Source organism: Amblyomma mixtum, chromosome 6 (assembly GCF_055824585.1).
Source record: "Amblyomma mixtum isolate Tamu chromosome 6, ASM5582458v1, whole genome shotgun sequence".
Taxonomy (NCBI): Eukaryota; Metazoa; Arthropoda; class Arachnida; order Ixodida; family Ixodidae; genus Amblyomma; species Amblyomma mixtum.
This window is the reverse complement of record NC_143017.1, coordinates 77,908,580-77,931,001: the sequence shown is the minus strand read 5'-3', so window position 1 is coordinate 77,931,001 and position 22,422 is coordinate 77,908,580.

Below are 22,422 nucleotides of genomic sequence, written 5' to 3'. Positions count from 1 at the left end.
ACAACTTGTGGGTATGTTGCAATGAGTATCAGTAAAAGCTTGAGGCGGTAAGACGTCTGTTAACAGTGGTGATGTGATTTGGACGCAAACGAATGAAATAGTTATGAACTCAAAGCTGCAAAGCTTGTTGTCAAGAAGCCTGCTGATCTGCTGGTACACGTAGCGACATCATTTCAATACGAACCTTGAGACATTAGGAAACTGCGGTGCTCCTTTCCTAGATTGCTACACAAGGAAAGTCTGATTAGGCACTTCTAATCAAAAAATGTGATTTTGATCTGAATGTTATGTAACAAAAATCAAGGTATTGTCAAAAAACTGAGTTGGGAAGACGGCTGTCTTCGCGTCTGCAAAACAGTGACGTAAATAACAATGGTCAGCAAGTAGAACGCTACTTTTCTGCATAAATAGTCATCACGCCTGAGTAATGAACACGAGCACTGCAGACATGCCAATCATTAGGGTCGCCGTTTTTAGTGGGAAAATACATTATTTGCCTCCAGTTCTCTCTTTCAGAGCGCAGGAAAGAGTCTGGCGATTTTCTATTCACCCATTGATTAGTCGCTGCAGGGACCCTATTCCGGTCAGCTAAAGGCGCAAAAAACTGCGTTCAACATGCTCCTGACAGATGGCAGCACAACGGTCGTTTAGGCAGTCACTTGCATGTTCACTTGCAATGCCTGCTGACCTACATCAGTTTTGATCATGCGCAGCACTCGTGAGGTAGATGAAGGCGCTCTATTAGCCGCTAAGCCTTCAAATTTATCGGCAAAGGACCGGAAGCACTTTGCAGCGCCATACGAAGGCACATCAACAGGGATGCTCTTGGCTCTTTGAATTCACATCCAAGGTGCCCTATCTCTCTATAGTTTATAAGGCTTACATGCCTGACCACGAGATCATGAGCACGAACTGAGTGCTTCTTCGCCGCGACTAAAGTGGCTCTCGAGGTGCGCATACGTTTCCTACTTCAGCAATCATGTGTTTCTGTTTAGCAAGTTGAAGTGAAATTTCAGCGAAAAAAATGACAGCGTGAGTTGTGAAGTGAAATGCATGAATAAAAAAAAAATTTCCCCTTTCTTGCCGTATCCAGCAACGGAACAACGGTGATAGCCGAGGCGCTACAAAGTCTGCTGTATGCTCAGCTGCAGGGTCTTCGCACAGCCAAGCTAATTACCGCCCAACCCCCGTGATTACTCAAGAGTAGCGTTAAATTGAGGGATTCGACATGCCATATGACTTCTCCAAAGACCAAGCTCAACAATGAGGGATTGCTCGAGGTTGGTTTAGTGTCAGCGTTATAGTCTGCAGCCCATACTCTTAACCGCAGTGGAAGCGTCTACTTGCGGCCGCAGCGGCCGACTTCAATGCAGGCGAAATGCAAAGAGGTCTTGCTACTGCGCAAACATCAGCGCAAGTTAGATAACACCAGATGGTAAAGATTAATCCGAACACCTCTACTAGCAACGACACATCTTTCGCTCTTTCCACTTTCACTCCCACTGCAGCGTTGGCCAAATGGTTTGAACCTCCGCTTCATATGCGGGAGGTGCGGAGTTCGATCCCCAGTGTTGCCGGGTACTCACTGGTTTTCTATTCTGAACAAGCTGTCCCCTGGCCCTGGTACTCGGCTTCTATGTTGTGAAATGCTTGGAAGATGGGTCTTTGGCCCCACCTTGAGTAAACGAGCGACAACTTGTGTAATGGCTCTCTATGCCATAAAAAAAATAATCCTCATCATCATCATCTTTTTTCACTCCCTCCATCCCTTTTCGCACTGCGTGTTCGGTGGTTCGCGTTCACTAAGAGTGAGGCAGTTACAGCGCCTTTCCTTTCCTGATAATGCATTTTGTTGTATTCCCTCTTCACGATTCTGCCCGTCCGAAGTCCCGAATGTCACGCGAACACCTACACGTCCACTAGGTTTGTTCGCCAATAACCGCAGTTGAGTTGCCGGGTTGTTGCGCAGAGGCCCATCGCGTACCCACTCCGAAGCCGGTAGCTTGGCTCCCTTTGTTTTGTGTGTGTTAGCTGTTAGTCGGTGCTCCTCGAGCGGCCGCCACCCCGGCGCCGTTCGAATGGGTTTGCTTAAAACTAATGTGGTAAAGTGGAAGCAAAAATGGCGGTTAGCCGGCTGCTTCGTGGCCGCCTGCGAGAAGATGAGGCCTTGCAAGGTGTCGCGTTCGAGCCACAAAACGGAGCCGGTGCGCAGACCCCTGGGGCTTCGAGAGGAGGTCGCGTGTAAATTTATCGCTTTTAACAGCGGACCACGTGACGGACCGTATACCGCGGAGCGAGCAGCGATGTGGGAGAGCGCTATCAGGGAAGTGCGCGCGGTTCGGACTGGATGTTCCCTGCTCCCGCTGGCGTTTCGGTGCGTTCGTCTCTCAGTGCTGTAACCAAGCGGAAATGTGTAACGTCTTCATGGAACTCGCGCGATGCTCGCGAGACAACAACCCCGTGAGCACCGGCATGCTATTGGCTCCTTCAGTTTGAACGAAATTCTCCTGACTGGCTCTGACAAGCGCATTTCCTATTGGTAAAAAAAATGTCCCCAAAGTGCTGGGCAAGCGGATTGAGGGGCCAGTCTTTGGCGCGAAGAGGACGGATGGGAAGGCAGGTCGCCGCTGAGCGCCCGTGCAGTAAAGTACGTACAGTCTTTGTCAAAAGTTTAGAGCCCAGGGGGTTCACTTCTAAACTTTATATTTGGACTCCAGGAGCATTCACGGAAGTCCTGCCTATTGCAGGAGGCAGTACCAGAAATCTTCTCATGTCCAGGAAATTTGGAGCGCTAGAGATTCATTAAGAACAACACAGTGTGGCTCGAAAGAAAACCCCCTGGGCTCCAAACTTTTGACAAAGGATGTACATAGTGCCCCGAAGAAGTTGTCCAGCCTGTTCCTCAAAGTGCCGCCTGATCACCGCAATATCAGAAGACATCAAGATCAACATCATCGATCTGTCGGTCACCAACATCGATCGATCTTTTCGTCACCATCAGCATTATCTATTTATTTATTTTATTTTTATTCGCAAATACTGTTGGCCGTGGAGCCGTTACAGTGGTGGGGCGTGACACTTCAAATGTAAGATGTTTCGTTGATTATATCAACTAAAAAACTAACTACAGCTATCGCAATAAAGATTTCATTCCAACACAGTGATCCTTCGCTGGCAATTTTTATTCATGGGGCTGTGCAAGTGGCGTCAGCTCAAAGCGTAGTCTTAAGCGTACAGAACGGTGTATAAAAACGTCTCAAGACGATAGGCGCGGAGAGCGAAAGCAGTGCATTATCGCGTGATGCTCATGAGATGCACACATAACCAGCTTTCCTGAATATCACCATATGGCGCCACCTCTTGGCCGCCAAAGGGAACACAGCGTCACTGAATGGGAATACTTTCATTAGTAACTAATAAATAACTAAAACTTTCCAAGAAATGGTGCGAGAAGGTGTTGATTCTAATAGCTTACTCTTCCTACGCTCCGCAGGATCTGACTTATAATCTGGCCTGCCTTCGCTACGAAGAGTTTGGCCAGCCATAGGAAACCAATAGTGTGGAGGGGGGGGGGGGGGGAGGGGGGGGGTCGCTAGCGAGAAATCTGTCCTGTCTACAGTAAATCGGGTAAGCTCAGCGGAGTGTCACGCCATCTTCAGCCAAAAGGAGAAGGCTCAGGTAAGTTCGGAGGATTGTCAGCTGCAGCCAATGAGAGAAGGGCGTCGCGTCAGGAGCCGAAGTGCAGAAGATGCAAATGAAGAGCGAGGAACGCGGTTGCGTGCACATGCAGATATGCGCCACTCCACTAGAGGCCAACAACATCTACAACATGCAGATGCCGGAAAGAAGAGGAGAAGGATGTAGTCACGAGAGACTGACGACATGTTTAGGCCTGAGGACATCATCATCATAATCATCATCATCACTGAGGTAAACAACAACAACACCAGAGGAACGTGCAGTGCAGCCAATGGCAAATCATAGATGAAGGTGGTCCTTCAACGAATTTCAAAGCCGAATGACATGCATGGCGGGCTGAACAGCAAAGCAAAAGAAGTGCGAACGTGTGTCAACCGGCCCAGTGGATTATAGCGAGGCGGCAAGCCGAAGCAGAGCGGCGAAGGCAGCGTAACCTTGCGTAACGGGATGCGGAAAGAGATGAGGAGAGAACAGGAAGATGTGAATGGCGAACTTGCCTGAGGAATGTGCAGTCAAGGGGCGTGTACAAGTGGCTTCAAAGACAGCCGAGCAAAGGGAATGACTACTCAAATCGCACCGAGTAGCCTAGGCCGCTTATCGCAAAAAGAAAGCCGAGAACGGCTGCAAGAGCATTTGGGTCCAACTTGCACTTTTAAGATTATAAAAATATAAATAAAGATAAACAAAACTAAACAACGGCGAACGCGCTAGCCCACCTGAGACGCATTTAGCATTAGCAGGTAAATAGGGGGCAGTTGTTATATAGGTTTGGAAGTGTCAGTAATGATTCTCGCCAGTTGCTTAAAAAAAGTGCAAAATAAACAAGCAAGAATGCTAATAGGGAGATATACAAAACGGAGAGAATGGGAGTTCAGACGCACTCCCGGTTAATTAACAACACCTTGCATTACTCAATGTGTCTTCAAAATACCGACATGCGGGCGTCCTATTTACACAGGCCACCCATAGAACTTCATTAGCCTACGCAAGAAATCGATCCCGGACTTCGTCAACGCTGTCAGTGTTGCAGATTCTGAGCTCCAGCTACTCTTTTCCAGTACGCATAGCAACAAGCGTTTCGCCTTTTAAAATTTAACCACACTATGTATGCACTTAAGAACGACACTTATTAACCGTAGGTCGCCGGAACTCACACAAATTAGAGCGTAGGCAAAGCGTCTAAATGTAATGCAATTGCCTTACTACTTAGGCTTTGGAGAAAGGGTACTCTTGGATGGCGCAAACGTGCAGGAACTGAATACCATCTTCAAAGGCCACTGTGCTCTAGACGCTTCTACAACATTAGCACACTAAAAATAGCCGCACGTTTCACAACTCGTCAAATAACTACTAGAGTAAAATGCAGCGCCATCTACAAGGCACCAAGAGTGATGCCCTTTTTACTGGCCGGGGCGCCTATCCCAGCACGCATATCGGGTGGCCACGGCAGTAAATATGAGAAATTTGCCGTCAAACCTACTGGCATGTACTTACGTGCGCGCTGTGTAGACGCAAGCGCGCGGCTAAGCTTGTTTAGGCGACCGCTAAGAAACCAACAAAGAGTTCCTTCTGCAGCGACCCGCGCCCGTGAAACAGGCTTACATGAAGAGAAACGCCGGCAGCCACTTAAAGTGATTTATGTCGCTAATTCCCGGAGACATGTTGACAGGAAGCATTAGCGGCGCTTACGGGGCGTAGCGCGGTGCGCGGCGTCGCTTAATTATTCACAATTCTCTCCCCGCCCCCTTCACGCGCCCGCGTTTCAAGCCGCGGGTAAGCTGCGTGCCTGCTCGCGTTCATTTGTTCCAATTCTCTCCTCCCACCTCTCTCTCTCTCGCTGAGATGAGTTCCGCGGCTGGTTCCGACCCAGCGGAAAATTACTAGAGATGGAATGCGCGAACTTAAAACTCCTCGGCGAGAGCGGTCTTGTCCGCAGTTCTTGGGATGAAACTTCGTTATATTAGAGATGGCTGTAGGAATGGCGGTCACAAAAGACGTATGGTTTTGAAGTTGAAATCCCCTCGAAATGTGAAGTTTGTTTTTTAAGTTTGCAGGACACTATCTGGAGTGAATTAAGCAATCGCCGAGCTGTTTGGTTGGGCTGTTAGTTTTTCTCGGAATTAAGGTATTTCATAAAGTTTACGAAGAAGCTGTGTACTTGATTATATATAGCTGGCCAGAGCTGATTATATAACTTGCTGGCTAGAGAAGAATATAGCTGGAACGAATTCAATGTTCTCAGATGACTGCTTCGACAGCTACTGAACTTAGTCGCATATTGGTCTGTAGGTCGTGGAGGTTAACACCAACTGCGGCGACGGGGAAAAGGAATAAAGTTGGAATGTTGGAAAGTTGGAAGTTGGAAAATGAAGCTCAGCGCCACCAACATAAAATTAAAGTGACCGGCACAAAACATCACATATCGGAGCTGCAACGGTGCTCTGCAAAACTAGCGACCTGAGACCTCCATGCATGAATTTTTTTTTTACATACTCAGTACCTGTATCGCCATTTAGGTATTACAGCAAGGGGAATTTCATTCAACGAACAAGAGGTTATAAAAAGCACATATACACTCAGAATGTAGTAGAAAGCACCAACGCATGAAATTTGTGCAACATCAGCCGGACGAAGATTTCAGGCGCGCTCTGTCTGGACAAAAAAAGAAATACCGGAGGAAGAGGAGGAGAAAAAACGTTTAATGACTAAGCAAAACGATGTTGACTGAGCTGGTAGTTGGAGCTCTCAGTCCAGGACCCCAGCGGATTTGGCCGACGAGCGCACTAGTTTTTATGAGAGCTCGTTGACTCTCCAAGCAGACGCTGCTCAGTTGTACCTCGCAACGCGCGGGTGACGTGTCCGGTGTCTGATAACGCCCCCTTTAAAAGCAAGTTCGTGGACTTTTAAATTGTGATCCCTTCTTAGGAATATATGTGTATTTATCGCGACTAATTCCAGATTGGGTGATATATATTCCATAAAAAAATTTCAGTTGCAGATTCCTTCTGCGAGACTTTAGGACCGGGCACTGGAGAAGGGACACCTACTCTCCTTAACCTACTCTCCTCTACGTTGAGGATGTCTTCACAAGGTGAGCAGCGTCACCGATGTCGTCACTATAGTCCTCAAATCGTACACGAAAAGCTTGACGTTGATAATGCAGGAAAGGTACTCTTACTGCATTTACCAGTGTCTTGTGCGCTCTTTTGCAATGCCGTGCAACTTTTCACGCCTCCGCGCGTGAGACGACACTGTCGAGAACGGTCACCGACGTTGGAATGGACAGCACTGGCCACGCGTATGAACGACTAGGAGATGGGTTTTGCGGCAAGGTCGCGGTCGGCGCTGTGACTCCGGGAGGTAGCGGGTGAGCTCCGTGCTGATCTTCGTATGCGACTGATCACGAAATCCTTCACGCGGCTCTTAGAAGTACAAGGAACGTGTGAAACCTTTGCGGGGCAACAACAGTTGCAACCGAAGTACTTTTTAAAGACTCCAAGGAGGCCGGAAGCGAGTTTTCTGCAGTGGCATTGCTGGCACTGTTTTATCCATTCCTTTCCTACGTTCACAGCCAGGCGCCTTGTCGTAGCCGTTATCAACGTTGGAAGCAATGCAAAAGGGGTAAAGCAACTGTTTAAAATCAGGCAACTTCAGAAGTCTTAAATAACATTGGGGAGACTGTGCTACAAAATCTGGCCACCCAGTATACGCTAATACCACATGGCCTCGAGCTTTCCAGGATCTCGGAAGAACGCTAATATTAGACAGTTTTAGTTGTGCGTCCGCTTGCGGGGTCAAAACACTTTTCAGTTCGCCTTTGAATGCTCCACGACCACCAATGAGTAGTCATTATTGCACTTAATGATGTGCTGTGCCCTCGTGACAGAAAATAGATGCAATTCTTGTACTGCTGAAAGTAATCAGTACCAGTCGCTAGGAGAGAAAAAAACGTGGAAAAGCGCCTTGTCAAATTTGACCATCAGTATTTGGGACCAATTTTTAGGACGCTACTTTTTACTGCACACATATGCCTGGTGAGTCTCCCCGTTTACCGTCCTTGAGTATGGGTCCTCTAGGCTTTATATTTCAAAAAATCAGCACGGTGTCTCGAACGGAGCGGTATAATGACATTATTCTAAATGCTGAGCCCAATTTGATGTCGCAATATGTAGGCCTAACAGAAACATAGAATGCCTTCCCACACGCTTTCTTGTTGCACGCTACTTTTATTTATTGTGATTAAACAGAATGCCTGTGCTTCATTCGGTCCTTTGCGCCCGTTCTCGTGCATCTTGAATTGACTAAGTGCCACGCGCCCGTCAAAGCGTCACTCGGCATTCTCTGTGTGTCCTTCAGTCGTTTGCGTTTGTTCGCTTTTTGGGTTATTATTAAATTTATGAGGTAACTATAAAATTTCAGGGCCAAGCTGTCTCCCAGAGGAAGACGCCATGGAGCTTTGCTTTAGCCTACCTGACATGGGCGTCCGGAAGGGGGGGCAAGGGGGGGCGGTTGCCCCCCCTTGGAATTACGGATATTATTTATGCCCTACTAGAAAACAACTACAAACCTACCGCCTCCCCCATCCCCAGACATCGGGTGCACCCCCCTGGAAAAAGTTCTGCGGACGCCCTTGCTACCTGATTACACAGGACTCCAAGCAAGGAGAATGAAGATTATTCATCTAGGGAATAGGATCCTTGACTGGCGCAGGCTGATGAAGACAAAAAAAGATAGGAAAGTACCTTCTAGGACCGTGAAGAAAAAACGGAAGACATATCAAGTAAACGACGAAGCAAGATCAATGTACCGTCTTAGAAAACACGGATGTTGATGATGAAGATGCATTTCAAGACGACCATTCATCCCGGAACATTAGGACACCAACCAAAATTATGGTATCATCAAAGATATGGGTACAATCCTACGAAAAATAAACTCAACGAAACCAGTGATGCTTTCGAGGTTTTGTTCGATTCTGACGTCATCGATATTATTCTTTCCGAAACAGACAGCTGTGAGCGGCTGTACAACAGAAGAACAGGTGCGAGTGGCCAGACATAGAAACAAGCGAAACATGCTGCTTCTGTCGCGGGTGAACCCACAGCAGCATTTTTATTTGTATTGGAGGAGTGACAGACTTTTTCACAGTCACGAAATATCACATGTGGTGACACATAAGCGGTTTCAAGATTTTTTGAACCGTCTACACCTGCGTAGAATCACTACACAAAAGAAACGAGGTGAAGATAGCTGACAGGCTTCGGTAAGTGAGGCCTGTGATCCATGTTTTGAGCCAGCGTTTTTCCGCTGAATATACCCCGTAGGCACAGCTGTCAATTTACGAAAACCCGGTTCTTTTCAGAGGACGCTCATTGCTCAAGCAATGAATGCCACCCAAGCCCATCAAGAGAGGCTACAAAATATGACGACGAGCAGACTCGGAAACGGCCTACCTGGTTCAGTTTGATGTCTATGAGGGCAAAGATTTATCACGACCACCTAATGCTACTCTTAGCAAGCACATCGTTCTCAGCCCTTCGGAAGACATCTCACGAGGAACTTAGTTGTGCTCGACAATATTTCAATACTATAAGACTCTTGAAACGCTTGTTGCACGCAATATTATTGTAGCAGCAACAGTTCGTACGAACCGAAAGAATTGTACCGGCGCTAAGCTTCAAAAAGGCGAGTATGTTTGGCGTTCAAATGGCGTCGTAACAGGTTTTTAGTGGCGGGACGATAAAAATGTCCATCTCTTGTCTAACTTCCATGACCTCGAAAAAGCCACGCAAGCGTCCAGAAAGATCCCTGATGTTTTGCAGTAGGATTGACATGAACAAAATCAGTATGCGACTAGAATAAACGGATGCGTGCTGTGAACCAGTGTGATCAGTGACGCAACACCAATAAATCTGATCGCCGTTCGAAGAAAGGCTAGCTTCGCCTATATTAGTTCATGCTCAGTGGTTACGGCGCTCGGCTGCTGACCCGAAAGACGCCGGTTCGATCCCGGCTGCGGCGGCTGAATTTTGATGAAGGCGAAATTCTAGAAGTCCGTGTATTGTGTGATGTCAGTGCACGTTAAAGATCCCCAGGTGGTCGAAATTTCCGGAGCCCTCCACTACGGCGTCCCTCATAGCCTGAGTCGCTTTGGGACGTTAAACCCCAATAAACCAATAAACCTATTTCATGCTGGACGCCGCTGCAGTAAATGCATTTCACTGCCGGTCTGCTAGGCAGAGAAAGTACACCTACATAATGTTTCGGCTACTTTTCGGACGCCAACTCATCAACGCAAAACTTTCAGCAAACGCAAAAACATTGCCGCGTTCGTATGTAGCAAGAGAGGGAAACGTGACAGACAGAATACGGTGGGCGTCCCAAAGGAAGTGATCTTCAAGGGTAATGAACACCACCCTCAAAGGCGTATCAAAGTGAAGATGCCGTTGGTGCTCTATAAGTAAGAAGGAAGCACGCACAAATTATGAGTTCCAAACCCGCCGTATTTTCCTGCGCATTGAGTGTTTCATGTTTTTCACAAGGAGCCGTAATGCATGCGAGCTCCCAAGTGTTGGTTAGTTCAAAGAGACCCAAGCAGTCTGTTGAAAATAAATACCTTTTGCGTTCCTCTGAAAACAATACTGGGTTACTTTTATCCCACACTTTGAAGGCGGCCACAGTATCAGTAGGACAGATATGAACCACATTGTTTAGTCTTACTATGAAGCCTACGACAAAGCTTTGTAAGGCCGTTACTTTATAACGTCGGCAATTGTGTACTTATATTTATTTTCCAGTAGACAAACGTTGCGTACACTCACTCTGTGTAACGCTTTCATTGTACATACTTCCTATGAGCGGCGCCTATATTGTTTTGTTGTATCCTTGTATCATAAAACTTAAAGGCAATGCCTTGTAAGTGCCAAGACACCAACTTGTCCTCTGGGCCATGCCAAAATTTCATCCACAGCGTTTATGCCAGAACCCTTCCAAGCATTAAGTATATGAATATCAATAAAAAAATTCAATGCGCTAACAGCGACATTACTCGACAATACTTATCCAGAAATTTACGGCTAAAAGATAATTTAGCCGATAATTTTTAAAAGATAATTTAAAAGCCTACCAGAAGGTCGGTTTCCTGAGGAGGAAGTTGCCGAATGCGACTAGAGAAATTAAATTGATTGCGTACAAGACGTTCGTGCGGCCAATAATAGAGTACGCAAGTGCAGTGTGGAGTCCTCATCAAAAGGGTTTAAAACGGAAACTGGAAAGATTGCAAAGGATGTCAGCACGTTTTATATGCTCTAAATACCGCCGCACTGATTCAGTCACAGCAATGCTAAAAGAGTGTCAGCTAGAATCACTAGAAGTAAGAAGACTAAAGCAGAAATTGAAACTTTTTTTTCTGATAATGAATGATAAAGTCAAAGTTAATAAACATCACTATGTTGCACCTCCCCTGAAGCGTTGCCCTCGGAAAAATCACAGTAAGGTATTACAACCTATTATTACACGTACTGATGTCTATCGCTACTCCTTTTTTCCCGATGCTGTAGAAATTTGGAATCAACTACCAAGTGACGTTGTGGACCAAACAGATGTAGACAAATTTGTGATAGGTGTGAACGCGTTCCTGGAAGATTGCTGTGCAAATCTGTAATTCTGTGCATTTGAGTGTTTCTTTTTTTAGCGAAGAGAATTGCACTTGTGTCTGTATATGTTTCCCTCCCTGTAATGACCCTCATGCAGAGGGTTAACAGTATGAATAAATAAATAAATAAATAAAATAAATAATGTAAAAAGAAACCTCAATTTCTTTCTCTCCTTCCCACTTCTTCGCCTTTGGAACAGCTTTGTGACGACCGTCAGAGTCGTTCAAAAAGAATTGACAGAATCTGGTAGCGCGATCATTTTATATGCGCTCCTCGTCTTCGAAGCTTCAAGTTCATCGCCGTCTAATGTTTACAGCACATGAAGGACCTTCGCGGTATTTTAAAAAATTTTCAAGTAGCCCTAATCTCACCGCCTTCACAGTACGTGAAGTTAAGGCTGGGGATCTGAGAAAGTCACCCTCAATGATACCGCAAATCCCCTTGCATTATGTCATAAAAAGACAGTTTTTGCAGCTAATTTCAAAACCAAGCTATGCACCTTTGTACTTTCTAGCGGACAGTGTAGCATCCCTGGAAGGCCACAACGTACTCTAAGCTGGATGTCATTATGCAGCCAACATTATGCGCCGGCAGCAATGAAATTTACAAGGCTGGCGGCGAGTGAGAAACCTTCGCGTGACACAGTATACTTCAATGACTCCAGCAACATAGGCCCCAGGGTTCAAGCAATATCCGAAGCAATATCCGAACGTGCCTATAAGAAGTTCTTCAAATGCGAAGTGTGTTTTACACCCTCCGCGGAACCTCATAAAGGACAAACAGTGGCAAAACAAGTCCGGGGTACTACAAAACACGAACTGATACAAGCTCCAGCTCTCCATCTGCGTTAGCATAGAACTGTGTACATTGGTACAATGCAGAACAGAAAAAGTTACGCATGAAATAAACTGTCTATTTGCTCAGACCTTTCTGCACAGACCCTCCCTTGTAGGTCTATCATGTTTCCTGCACACGAACGTCCTAGGTGTTGAGAAGGGTAGTTTTTCATACAAGCATTAAAGTTCTGCGAATGCGATATAACTGCGTTGAATGGGCCAGATGCGGTTTAGTGGGGCCTTGGGATAGTCACGCCGCATGTACTTACTTGTAGACTAATTGCAAACTATCCTGTCTTCCAAAAGTGCCTGCCCCACAAGGCTCGCTGTTGATCCGGGTAGTAAGGACGTTGACAATTTTGGCTATCCAGAGCTCTCAGGGATGTGATGAGAGGTACGCACAGTAACAAATTTTTTTTTTCAGTGACCTTGTAGGTGTAAAACCCCACACACTGTAATTGTTTTGCCGATGATTACGTGAATGAAACTTTGAATGCCTATGTTCACAGTGTACAGGCTGGTTGGAGTCTCCGTGTGAGATGGTTGGCTATGCTGGTAAGGTTTCGGTTCAAATACAGCGATTGTCTTGTGTGGATATGCTCATGTGCCCTGTTTAAATCGTTACTCCTATCGCGCCTGATGCACAGCTAGCCTAACTATCAGCTTTAACCAATGATTCCGTTGATGCTCCCGAGAGTTGAGTACTGCTCGTATTACAACTCGGGATATCATTTAAGTCCATAAAAATGGTCTGGCTGCCGCTAAGGCACTGCAGGTAACGGTGAATACAAGTGTACTTCATGCTGAAGAATCGGAATCTGAACCAGCTGGTTTAGGTCGAGGAAGCTAGCAAAAAAAAAAAAAAGAAAATTAGGGACACGCTTAAGCTACGTCTTTAACAGCATGAATCTATATCGTATTGTTCCCTTCAGCGGTTTCTCTTCAAACACATTCGCTGTTCTTTGTTCACATTCACATTTTATCAAATTATCAGAAGCCAGTTTCCACATTCTTGTCTTTGAAAACTTGCACATTGCCGTCTACGCAAATAATGCTGTTTCTATATACACACGCACATTGATTATTACTTACTGCACTATACTCTACACAAATAATGGCCACAAAGCAGCGTTCCACCCGGAGGCAGGTTCCGCACCTAGAAAACTTTACACGATCGCGCGCCATTTGTTAGGGCAGCGGCGTAGATCAAATAGCAGGGGTTTTGCGATGGCCGTCGCATGCCAGCGTCAAGCAAAGAGGATATGAAACGCTTCCATACATTCACGCGTGACGTGGACTTCTCAACACAACGCCGACGCCGCCTTTTTGCTGAACGGGAGATTTAAACGTATCGCTTTAAAAGGAGACACACACACCCCCTTCAAGTTACTCGTCCACGTGCCCGTACCGTAACCTTTTCCACCTCCTTCTTTCCACGAGCCGCGTCAGACTGGAACGGCCTCTCCCACTCCGCTGCTGCTATCACCTGCCCGTCACTCTTCAACGCCAACATTGAACTTCATATGTCATCGTGAAAAAATGTACCAATTTTTGATTAACCCACCCCTTATGTAATACCCCGAAAGGGGCCTTTAAGGTAAATAAATGAAATGAAATGAAATGAAATGCATATGTGAGACTGGCCGGAACACAGGCCTGGAGACAGGGCTGGAGACAGGGCTGGGTCCAGTCTCATTCTCTGTGCGCGTTATTTCTGACCGATGTTTTTTTTTTTTACTGTACTTTGTGCTTACAGGACTGACGCCAGTCATTGAGGTTCCGTAGCTCGTAAACGGCTGAAGAGTAAAGGGAAACGGACTATTTCACTTGAAACTTATTTCTTACCAAGCCTCTTTTTTGCCAAAAAGCGAAAGTAATACGTTCATCACCAAATTAATATGAATCACCCGCAAAGCTTCAAGAATGGATGGAAATTGTTGCATACTGTTGCGTTTATAGCGGCATGTGCAGCTGCTTCCAAAATACATCAAAGGTGCGCTTGCTAACGCGTGCAGAAGCCAGGGTACGTGGAAATATGCGTGTGCGTAGGAGATGAATTAGGAAGTGAAGAATGCGAAGATAAATGCGAGTCACGGACGCGGTTCTCTTATGCGCGCCGCGGGCAACCTGACCAGCATGAAATTACAGCAACAGTCATAAACGTGGCACTTAGAGCTCGTGGTCGCACATTTCCATGCAGATGATCCGTATTCAAATTGGTTAAGCCGTCTTTCTTGCTCAGGCGGACTGTATAATACATTCTTGAGAGAACCTATCAAGCAGTAGGCAGTGCATTAGAATTTTCTGCATGCCGCCCCGACTTCGTAATTGCGCTAATGTAGTGTCTCCTTAGCCTTGCAAAAATCTAAATCCTGCAGTGCAATTTCTGAACCGGCGCAAAGCCACACACTTGAGCCGTTTAGCTTTGCATACACGTTAGTCAAACACAAGAGCTCTATAGTATCGGCAGCGCTTCTCTTTCTAAGCCTAAGACTTTCCTGCACTTTCCTGCACGAAAGGATTGCTTTGTCCTTGGTATAAAATAAATTGTCGGCATTAAGTACGGAGGTCCATCGACTCGATAATGCAGCGCTATGCAGTGCTCGATGCTATCTCTGCGACCAGGAACTGTGCTCGTCTTAGTAAATTACTTCTTAGTCGATTACATGCCACAATGAGGTGGCGATGCCACAAACTCCTTAAACGCTGGTAAGAGCACTTCAGTCCGTCTCCCCCTGTCTTACTAACTGTCCCCTCACCTCTTTCATTTCACTTCTACACTCTGCCTGCTATCCTTCAGTCCTTCATTTCCGCTGCCCCAGCTCAGGTGCTTCCCGCAGCGATAGCAGATGCCGAGGCAAGCAAAAATCTTTTCCTTCCATTTATTATGTTTTAAGAAACCACTTACTACTTCAGTGCAACTGGGGCCGCGGCATTGAAATCCGCAAAACAAGGTAAAGAATATATTCTGTGACAATTGCTGTATCCGCTTGTATTGCTCGTGTTCTTATGCTCTGCTGAATTTATTTCGTGAAATCGACCGGGAAGTCCTCTATACAAATTGTTCCATGAACCGCGGCGGCTGTGCATTGCAGGGAAACGCTTGGACAACGGGCGTTTTTCTTCGTTAGGGTTTTCCGTCTAGACACCCTATGGAACATATTTCTTCACGTCTGTGTTATCTATTCTAATCTCGTTTGTTTTGTTGAACTTCTAGGACCACAGTGCAAGTAGAGACATTCTTTGCTTTTCAAATTTACGTATTTTAAACTGCTTGTATAAATGTTCTTCTCACTAGAAAAATGTCAGTAGAGACTGCAACGCAAAAAACTCAAAACCTAAATTTGTGCTTTGCAAAAAAAAAAAAAAACAAGAGATCAAAGAATGCCTTGATCTATAGAACGCCAGGAGGCACGGGGGGGGGGTGTTAACTTCCCAAAGTGAGTCAGGCTATGACGGACGCCGTAGTGAAGGGCTCAGGAAATTTCGGCCAGCTGGGGTTCTTTAACGTGCACTGACATCGTACAGTACACGGGCCTCTAGAATTCCGCCCCCATCGAAATTCAGCCACCGTGGCTGGGATGGAACCTGCGTGTTCCGGGCCAGCACCCGAGCGCCGTAAACACTGAGCCACCGCGGCGGGGTCTATCAACGAAAATATGTACATTAGTAAGGAATTTTCTGGAGATATAGCAGTGAAATTTTATGAGAGCGGTCATAAAACTATTTCTGAAAAGCACAAATTTCATGTAAGTACATCAAGATACAAAAGAAATTGTTGAAAGCCACGTCCTTCCTGAAATAGCTCGCAAAACAGGACCACAAAAAAGTCAAACTTGCACGTTCTGGTGAACTTACTTTTCGGAATCTTCGTCACCGGGCGCTCGTCATCGAACGTGTTGGGCCGTAGCAATATGTACTTCTGGTATTTCTTGACGGCATTCTTGTGCTGCTTCATCACGACGGATAGCTTCTCTTCGTCTGCAAGTGAAACAAGGAAGGACGTACTATAAAATGTGGAAGTGAAAAACTAGATGCGCACAAATATATCAGCTGGTGGAGAAGAAGGACAGTTCACGTCGATTAACACTTCCATGCGGCAGTATTCGCGTCATCGAATTGGAAATAAAATGCTATAGTATTCAGTTACCCTCAATTATAATTTCGTTTTGCTTTTCAAGTGTCAACTGATTCGTTTGAGGTTCATTAAACGCCGACAGTATGTGCATTCATCAGCAGAAACACCTACGGAACATCTTCTCGACCATCGCAATACCACAGCCTCGGGAACAGCGTGCCAGTGTTACAAATCGCACGGCCCTTTACCGAAGGCAGCTGGTGTTAGGCGTGTAAACCTTAAAGCGATACTAGTAATACACTAGCCTCGTAGATATCTATGGCTGAAGAAGAAACCTTAGGTGGAAAACACTGGCTCACCGGAGGCTAAACGCGAAATTACAACCTTTTTTCCAAATATACTCGGATCTCACGGGAATACACCAGAGCTTGCAAATTCTACCTCCACATTTTATCTCTGAACGCCTCGATCATAAGCTGAAAGTTCCTGTAACGCGATGTCGAACTGATGTGTTTCGTAATTCTTTTTTTCCTCATATTTCTTCACATTGGAATAGGCTTTCCAAGAGCACAGAACAATGTAAAACGGGTAAACATTTTCAGCCTTTCCTGGCGTCCAATTTGTCGTAGAGGTCTCCACCCTTTTAAGCTTGTTTCTCGTACTGACATTTCAGTGATGCGTTTCTTTTTTTTATTTTTAAACAAATGTGCTTTACTGTTTACTTTCAGTATTGTTAACATGCTCCTTTTAGGTATATGTTTACTGTTATTGTCCCCCCTCATTTAATATCCCTAAGTGCTGCAGGTGCTTGTATAAATAAATAAAATAAAAAGAAACCTTTCAGTGAACCGATAGACATCAAAATATCATTTTCAGGTTTAAAGCAAAGATGATGTTCTTTATTGTCCGACTATCCCAGCCGTGACCGTACTGTACATCGCACACACAAAGTAATACATGGGTGATTTTTCAGTTCGCCTTCCACGAGCCGCGGCTGCCGGTGCCAGGGCTCGGGTCGAACCCTCGACCTTGGGCTCAACATCCAAACGCTACTTCGTCAACTGCATGCCAGGCGTTTTCCGAAAATTGTGATCAGTATTTCCTCTAAGGATTTCACCTAGCGCAATTGACTCCGCAATAGCAATCCTATATCTTTACACCGATGATTATGCACAGTTATAACATGACAGAGGAAAGCTGGCGACTGCCGAAGAAACCCGAACAAGCACCGTGCCACTTGCAAACATTCCTCCAATCCTCCCCTCTCGTTCCCCTCATCGGGCCCCATATATGCACAATACGTAATATGCACAATACGTAATATGCACAATACGTAATATGCACAATACGTTGGTAGAGCGACTGCTTTGGTGACGCGGTGGTCTCGGGTTCGAATCCAGGACCAGGACGAATTTTTCTTTAACTGCGAAGTTTCTGAGAAAGCTGTAGAGCTTTCCTTTGCAGCCGTATGGCTGCGCTTAGGTGGACGTCAATGAGTAATTACTCCCTTATTGCAATATGTAATGAAGCACGAACCAAAATGTTGCCTGCCTTGGTCACAAGTTTCCACGTTGTTCACTATATTTTCTGCGACGTGTGCGAAAACTTAATGACCTACAGAACGAAATGTAAGCGAGGAATATCAAACGAACCAATGGCGGCATCCGGGCGGAAACTACCCGGCTAATCGCGTCAACCGGCCTTGCCGACCAGCGGTGATTTGGAGAGATAGAAATATAGAGCTCAGACCTGCGGCGGGCGACGAGTGGCAGGCAGCTCGTTCTGCGTATGCGTAATCACCGCGGCCTGACTCCAAAAAAGCGCGCCGGGTAAACGAGCGAGTTAATCACAGCAACACGAAGGACCGACGCTGGCGCCCTCCGTGGCTGCTGGAATGCGCGTTACGCGCGGCGGCCGCCGCCTGTTTTTCCCGCTTCTGCACTCGCCACAACCTGGAACTGCTACGCGCGCGCGCGACGAGAGCTGCGCACGCTAGAACGATGTGACAGGGAGATGAGCTCTGAATTCCTCGCCGGAGAGACGCTACGAAATTCTTCGTTACGGTGCGAACAGAAATCGGGAACGGAGAAGGAAAAGCTTATCTTGTAGCAACAACTTCTTCAGAAGAGGAAGCGTGCAGGAGGAAAGGGACCTCGGCTGCAGCCATTCCGAGCTTGAGAGAGAATGAAAAACCTTTTATTTAGCCAAATAAAGAAATTGGAGGAACTGGGTGGTTGATGCCGCTAATCCAGGGTTTCGCTGGCAGCAGCTGACTTGCGGACTAGCTGGATGATGATCCAGGTATGCTGGTCAAAGTTCTAGCTGGTCAGGGCAGCATCCCACTGCTCGTGTGTCGGGTGTGGCGCTGATAGCGTTTGGTCGGGGTTGGCTTGACGTTTCCAAGAGGAATGATAGAACGTGGGGCTTGCTCCGCATCAAGGATAGTAATATGTTTTTTTTTTTTTTTTTTTTTTTGTCGGAGCAATGTTGTTTAAAATGGAAAGATGGCATCTCATCTAATTTTCGTCTTGGCGAAATTCAGTCGCTTGGTGTTTTTGGATCTCTTGACGATCGTTCAGTAACAACCAATTTATTTATTGCTGAGAAATGAAATGAAATCCATTTTTCCGGCATTCTATTGAAACCTGTGATGTTGGTGATGACGTCACACACGTAGGAATTCTGCGACCTCTGAATGGAAGGCGATGACGCCCATCCTGCAAAAAAAGTATTGACGTCATCGTAATGTACTTGGGCAATGTGCTTGAGAAAACAGCAAATGAACCGATACCTATATTTTAGTTTTTGGCCTTTTATATCTTCCAGAAGCCCCGTTTTCAATGGAATTGTCCTCTGTCACTAGTATGCGGAAATAAATCGACCTGGGGACCTTAAGTTTCCCTTCAGTCTTCGAACTAAAACATTAGCTTATCCTTCGAGTTAATTCGCAGATCATGCTTTGAATCTCGGCTAAAGAATAAACATCTCTACGAGTGGCAGGATTGTAGTTGGGAATTTTAAAAACTTGCGTTATGACGCCGCCTTCTGTGGAGAGGAATCTTGGTTGCGACGGAATACAAATTAGAATTCCGCACTAAAGCGAACTACCCGCAAAATGAGTTATGAAGGCCGAGAGACGGTAAATTTTCGATCACACGAACAAAATATCTAGTACATTGCCTTTATGAATAAAGTACATCCTTGGTACTCATTGAACGATTCCCCGCCGTGGTGGCTCAGTGGTTACGGCGTTCGGCTGCTGATCCGAAAGACGCGGGTTTGATCCCGGCCGCGGCGGCTGAATTTCGATAAAGGCGAAATTCTAGAGGCTCGTGTAATGTGCGATGTCAGTGCACGTTAAAGAACCCCAGCTGGTCGAAATTTTCGGAGCCCTTCAATACGGCGTCCCTCATGGCCTGGGTTGCTTTGGGACGTTAAACTCCAATAAGCCAACTAAACCAATCATTGAACGATTGTGTGACGCTGAAAAAGTATACGTTACTTTCTGCAGCGACTTGAAGTTGAGGCTCACATGCTTGCCAATGCCACACTGAAGATAGAAGGCCATTTAACTTCGAGGCGCGCTCAGCGCTGCTTGGTTGCCATGGGAAAAGCTGAAAACTCTGCTGCTCTGAGGTTTGTCTGACGACGTTCAGTCTAATGCCAACAGAAACGCCAAGCTTGGTAATGCCAACACAGCCTTGTCAATGCAGGCAATAAAAGACGGTCGTAATTTGATCCAATGCCAAACACAGCGCTCATCAGGCCCCTAGATAACGACGAATCATAAGAAATATGGGAATACAAAGAAAAGTGACCAATCATTGTCTTAATTACTGCCATTAACATGGGGGTGGGCCCCACAGTGTCGTGTATAGCTACACACCAGTGTCTCCAAATAAGAATTCATGTAATATAATGAAATATATGCGTCATTCTGCTACAATGACAAACATAGCAAAGAATAGAGACTTTCAGCGCAGCATATGCGGTCTACAGTCACCGCTTACCGCTACCGCCATTAGCCAACGCGCACGCGCACATGACGTCAGGTGCCTGCATCTGTCCCGTGGGTGGTATATGCGCATGAATATTCTCGATTCTAGGCGAAAGAAATTTTGTCCAGTATTTCCTGGCACCACACAGCTTGAAGAATTTATCGAGGTTTTAGCTGTAGGCATCGAGAAACACCTTCTCGTCGATTTTATTTTCGCAGATTTCAACAAGGTATTTGTGTCGTTCTACATGGGTTACTTATTTTGGAACTTGAGCATACAAACTTAAGGACAATGTAATGAAATGGATAAAGAAATGCCTTTCACTTCAGAAGCAGTCATGGTCATAAACGATTATTGTTAGTTACGTTTCTTCTGGAGTGCCCCAAGGCTCTGTCCTAGAAGTCCTATTGTTTTTGGTTTACAGAAATAATGTTTTAGGCAGAATTACATCATTATTTCTACTGCTTGCCGATGACTGTTTTGTATAGAGTAATTACGAAACGCAGCAATTGCACACCGATGCAGAATGACTTAAGTTCAGCAGCTTGGCGCACATGTTAGGAAATGGCGTTGAACGTGAAACTATATCCACGTAACTTTTTCAAGAACGCGTCTCTGCCATCCGTATACATATCACGTTCATAATATTGCCTTAATGTCAGTCAAGTGATCCAAATACCTTGAGAGAGAGAGTGTAAAGTTTACTGAGAGGAAAAATGGAAAGGTCGGTCGGCCAAACATCCAGGCTGTTTTTTTTTTTTTTAACTCCCAACTTGCGTCGAACTAGGCCCGTTAATTACGTGACACTGAAGGGCACTTTCTGTGCGTTTTTTGAGATGAAATTTTAATCATGTACTATCCGACCTGAAGCAGGGAGCTTGTTTCACTAATGTACTGGAACTGCTTGAATATGCATACGCCTGTTGAGTCGAACATACTAAGAGCTAATAAACAAACTTAAAAAACTGTGAAGGCAGGCAGCCCGATTTGTCACAAGTAATTGCGATCGGAGACTCAACATGAAAGCAAATATGCGTAACTGCGGCAAGAATTAATGGTTCGCAAGAAAAATCAGCGATCAAAGTTCTTCCTTAGCATACATCACTCATAAACGGGAATTAATCGTGAAAAACACACCGGAGCTCCTTCATGTCTACCTCACTGAAGGGATCACTGCATAAAAGTCAAAGTGGTACCTTTTACAGGCGACGGTTTCCGTTTCTCATTCTTTGTTCAGACTCTTAGAGACTGGAATCGTCTGATGCAGGATGCTGTTCAAATTCAGTCCATTGCTGCTTTCTACTGAGCTTTGACAATCTCAGAATCTGGATTGCAAGTTTTATTGATCACTGCGTGTAACACCTCCCCCCAAAAATAAAGGCATGAAGAAGGGCGCAAAAAGAAAGGCATGAAATCGCTTCGGATGACGTAGAAATCGTTGCTATCGAAAGAAGCCTCTCAGCACGGCCGCACCTAGAATCACTGATCATACAGTTAACGCCGAACACTATCAACAGGACTAAGAGGAATTTTCACCCGGCTTACGCAAAATCATTACGTCGACTTTTCAAAGCTTCTTAAGCTGCTTCTTACTCGGCCGGTTCTTCAATGTGAACAAGGAACCTGTAGGGGTTCCGACACATCAACTGTTTTTTGACAATTGGTCACTGACCAAATACTTGTCCAGCCATGCTACTGCCTGACCAGACGAAGTTCCGTCAAACCCTGGATTACACCTCCCCCCGCCCCCAAACCTGCTCTATGCTTGAAAAGGGAATGCAGGAATAAAATAAAAAATAAACACAGAATTGCAAAAGCCTGTTCAAAGAGCACTGTAATTTTACCCCGATCTGTAACTACAACTCAGGTCAAGTAGTAACCTGGCTCAGCACAAATTCAGGCTTTTAACACAAGCTGTAACTGGAGAAAATGTTACAGGGTAGCCTACATCGAACATAATACAAGTTGCGCCTCAGTAATAAGATCCCAAGGAACAGGAATCTGATCCCAGTGCCTTTCGTATAGAATCGCCAAATGCTGGAAAGTACCCTAACGTGAGCTATATCTTTCCTGCCACGTATTACACGGAAGCAATTTAGGACAGAATGACGCAATTTAGGATGCGAAGTAAATAACCTGCATGCCTTTCCTGGGTG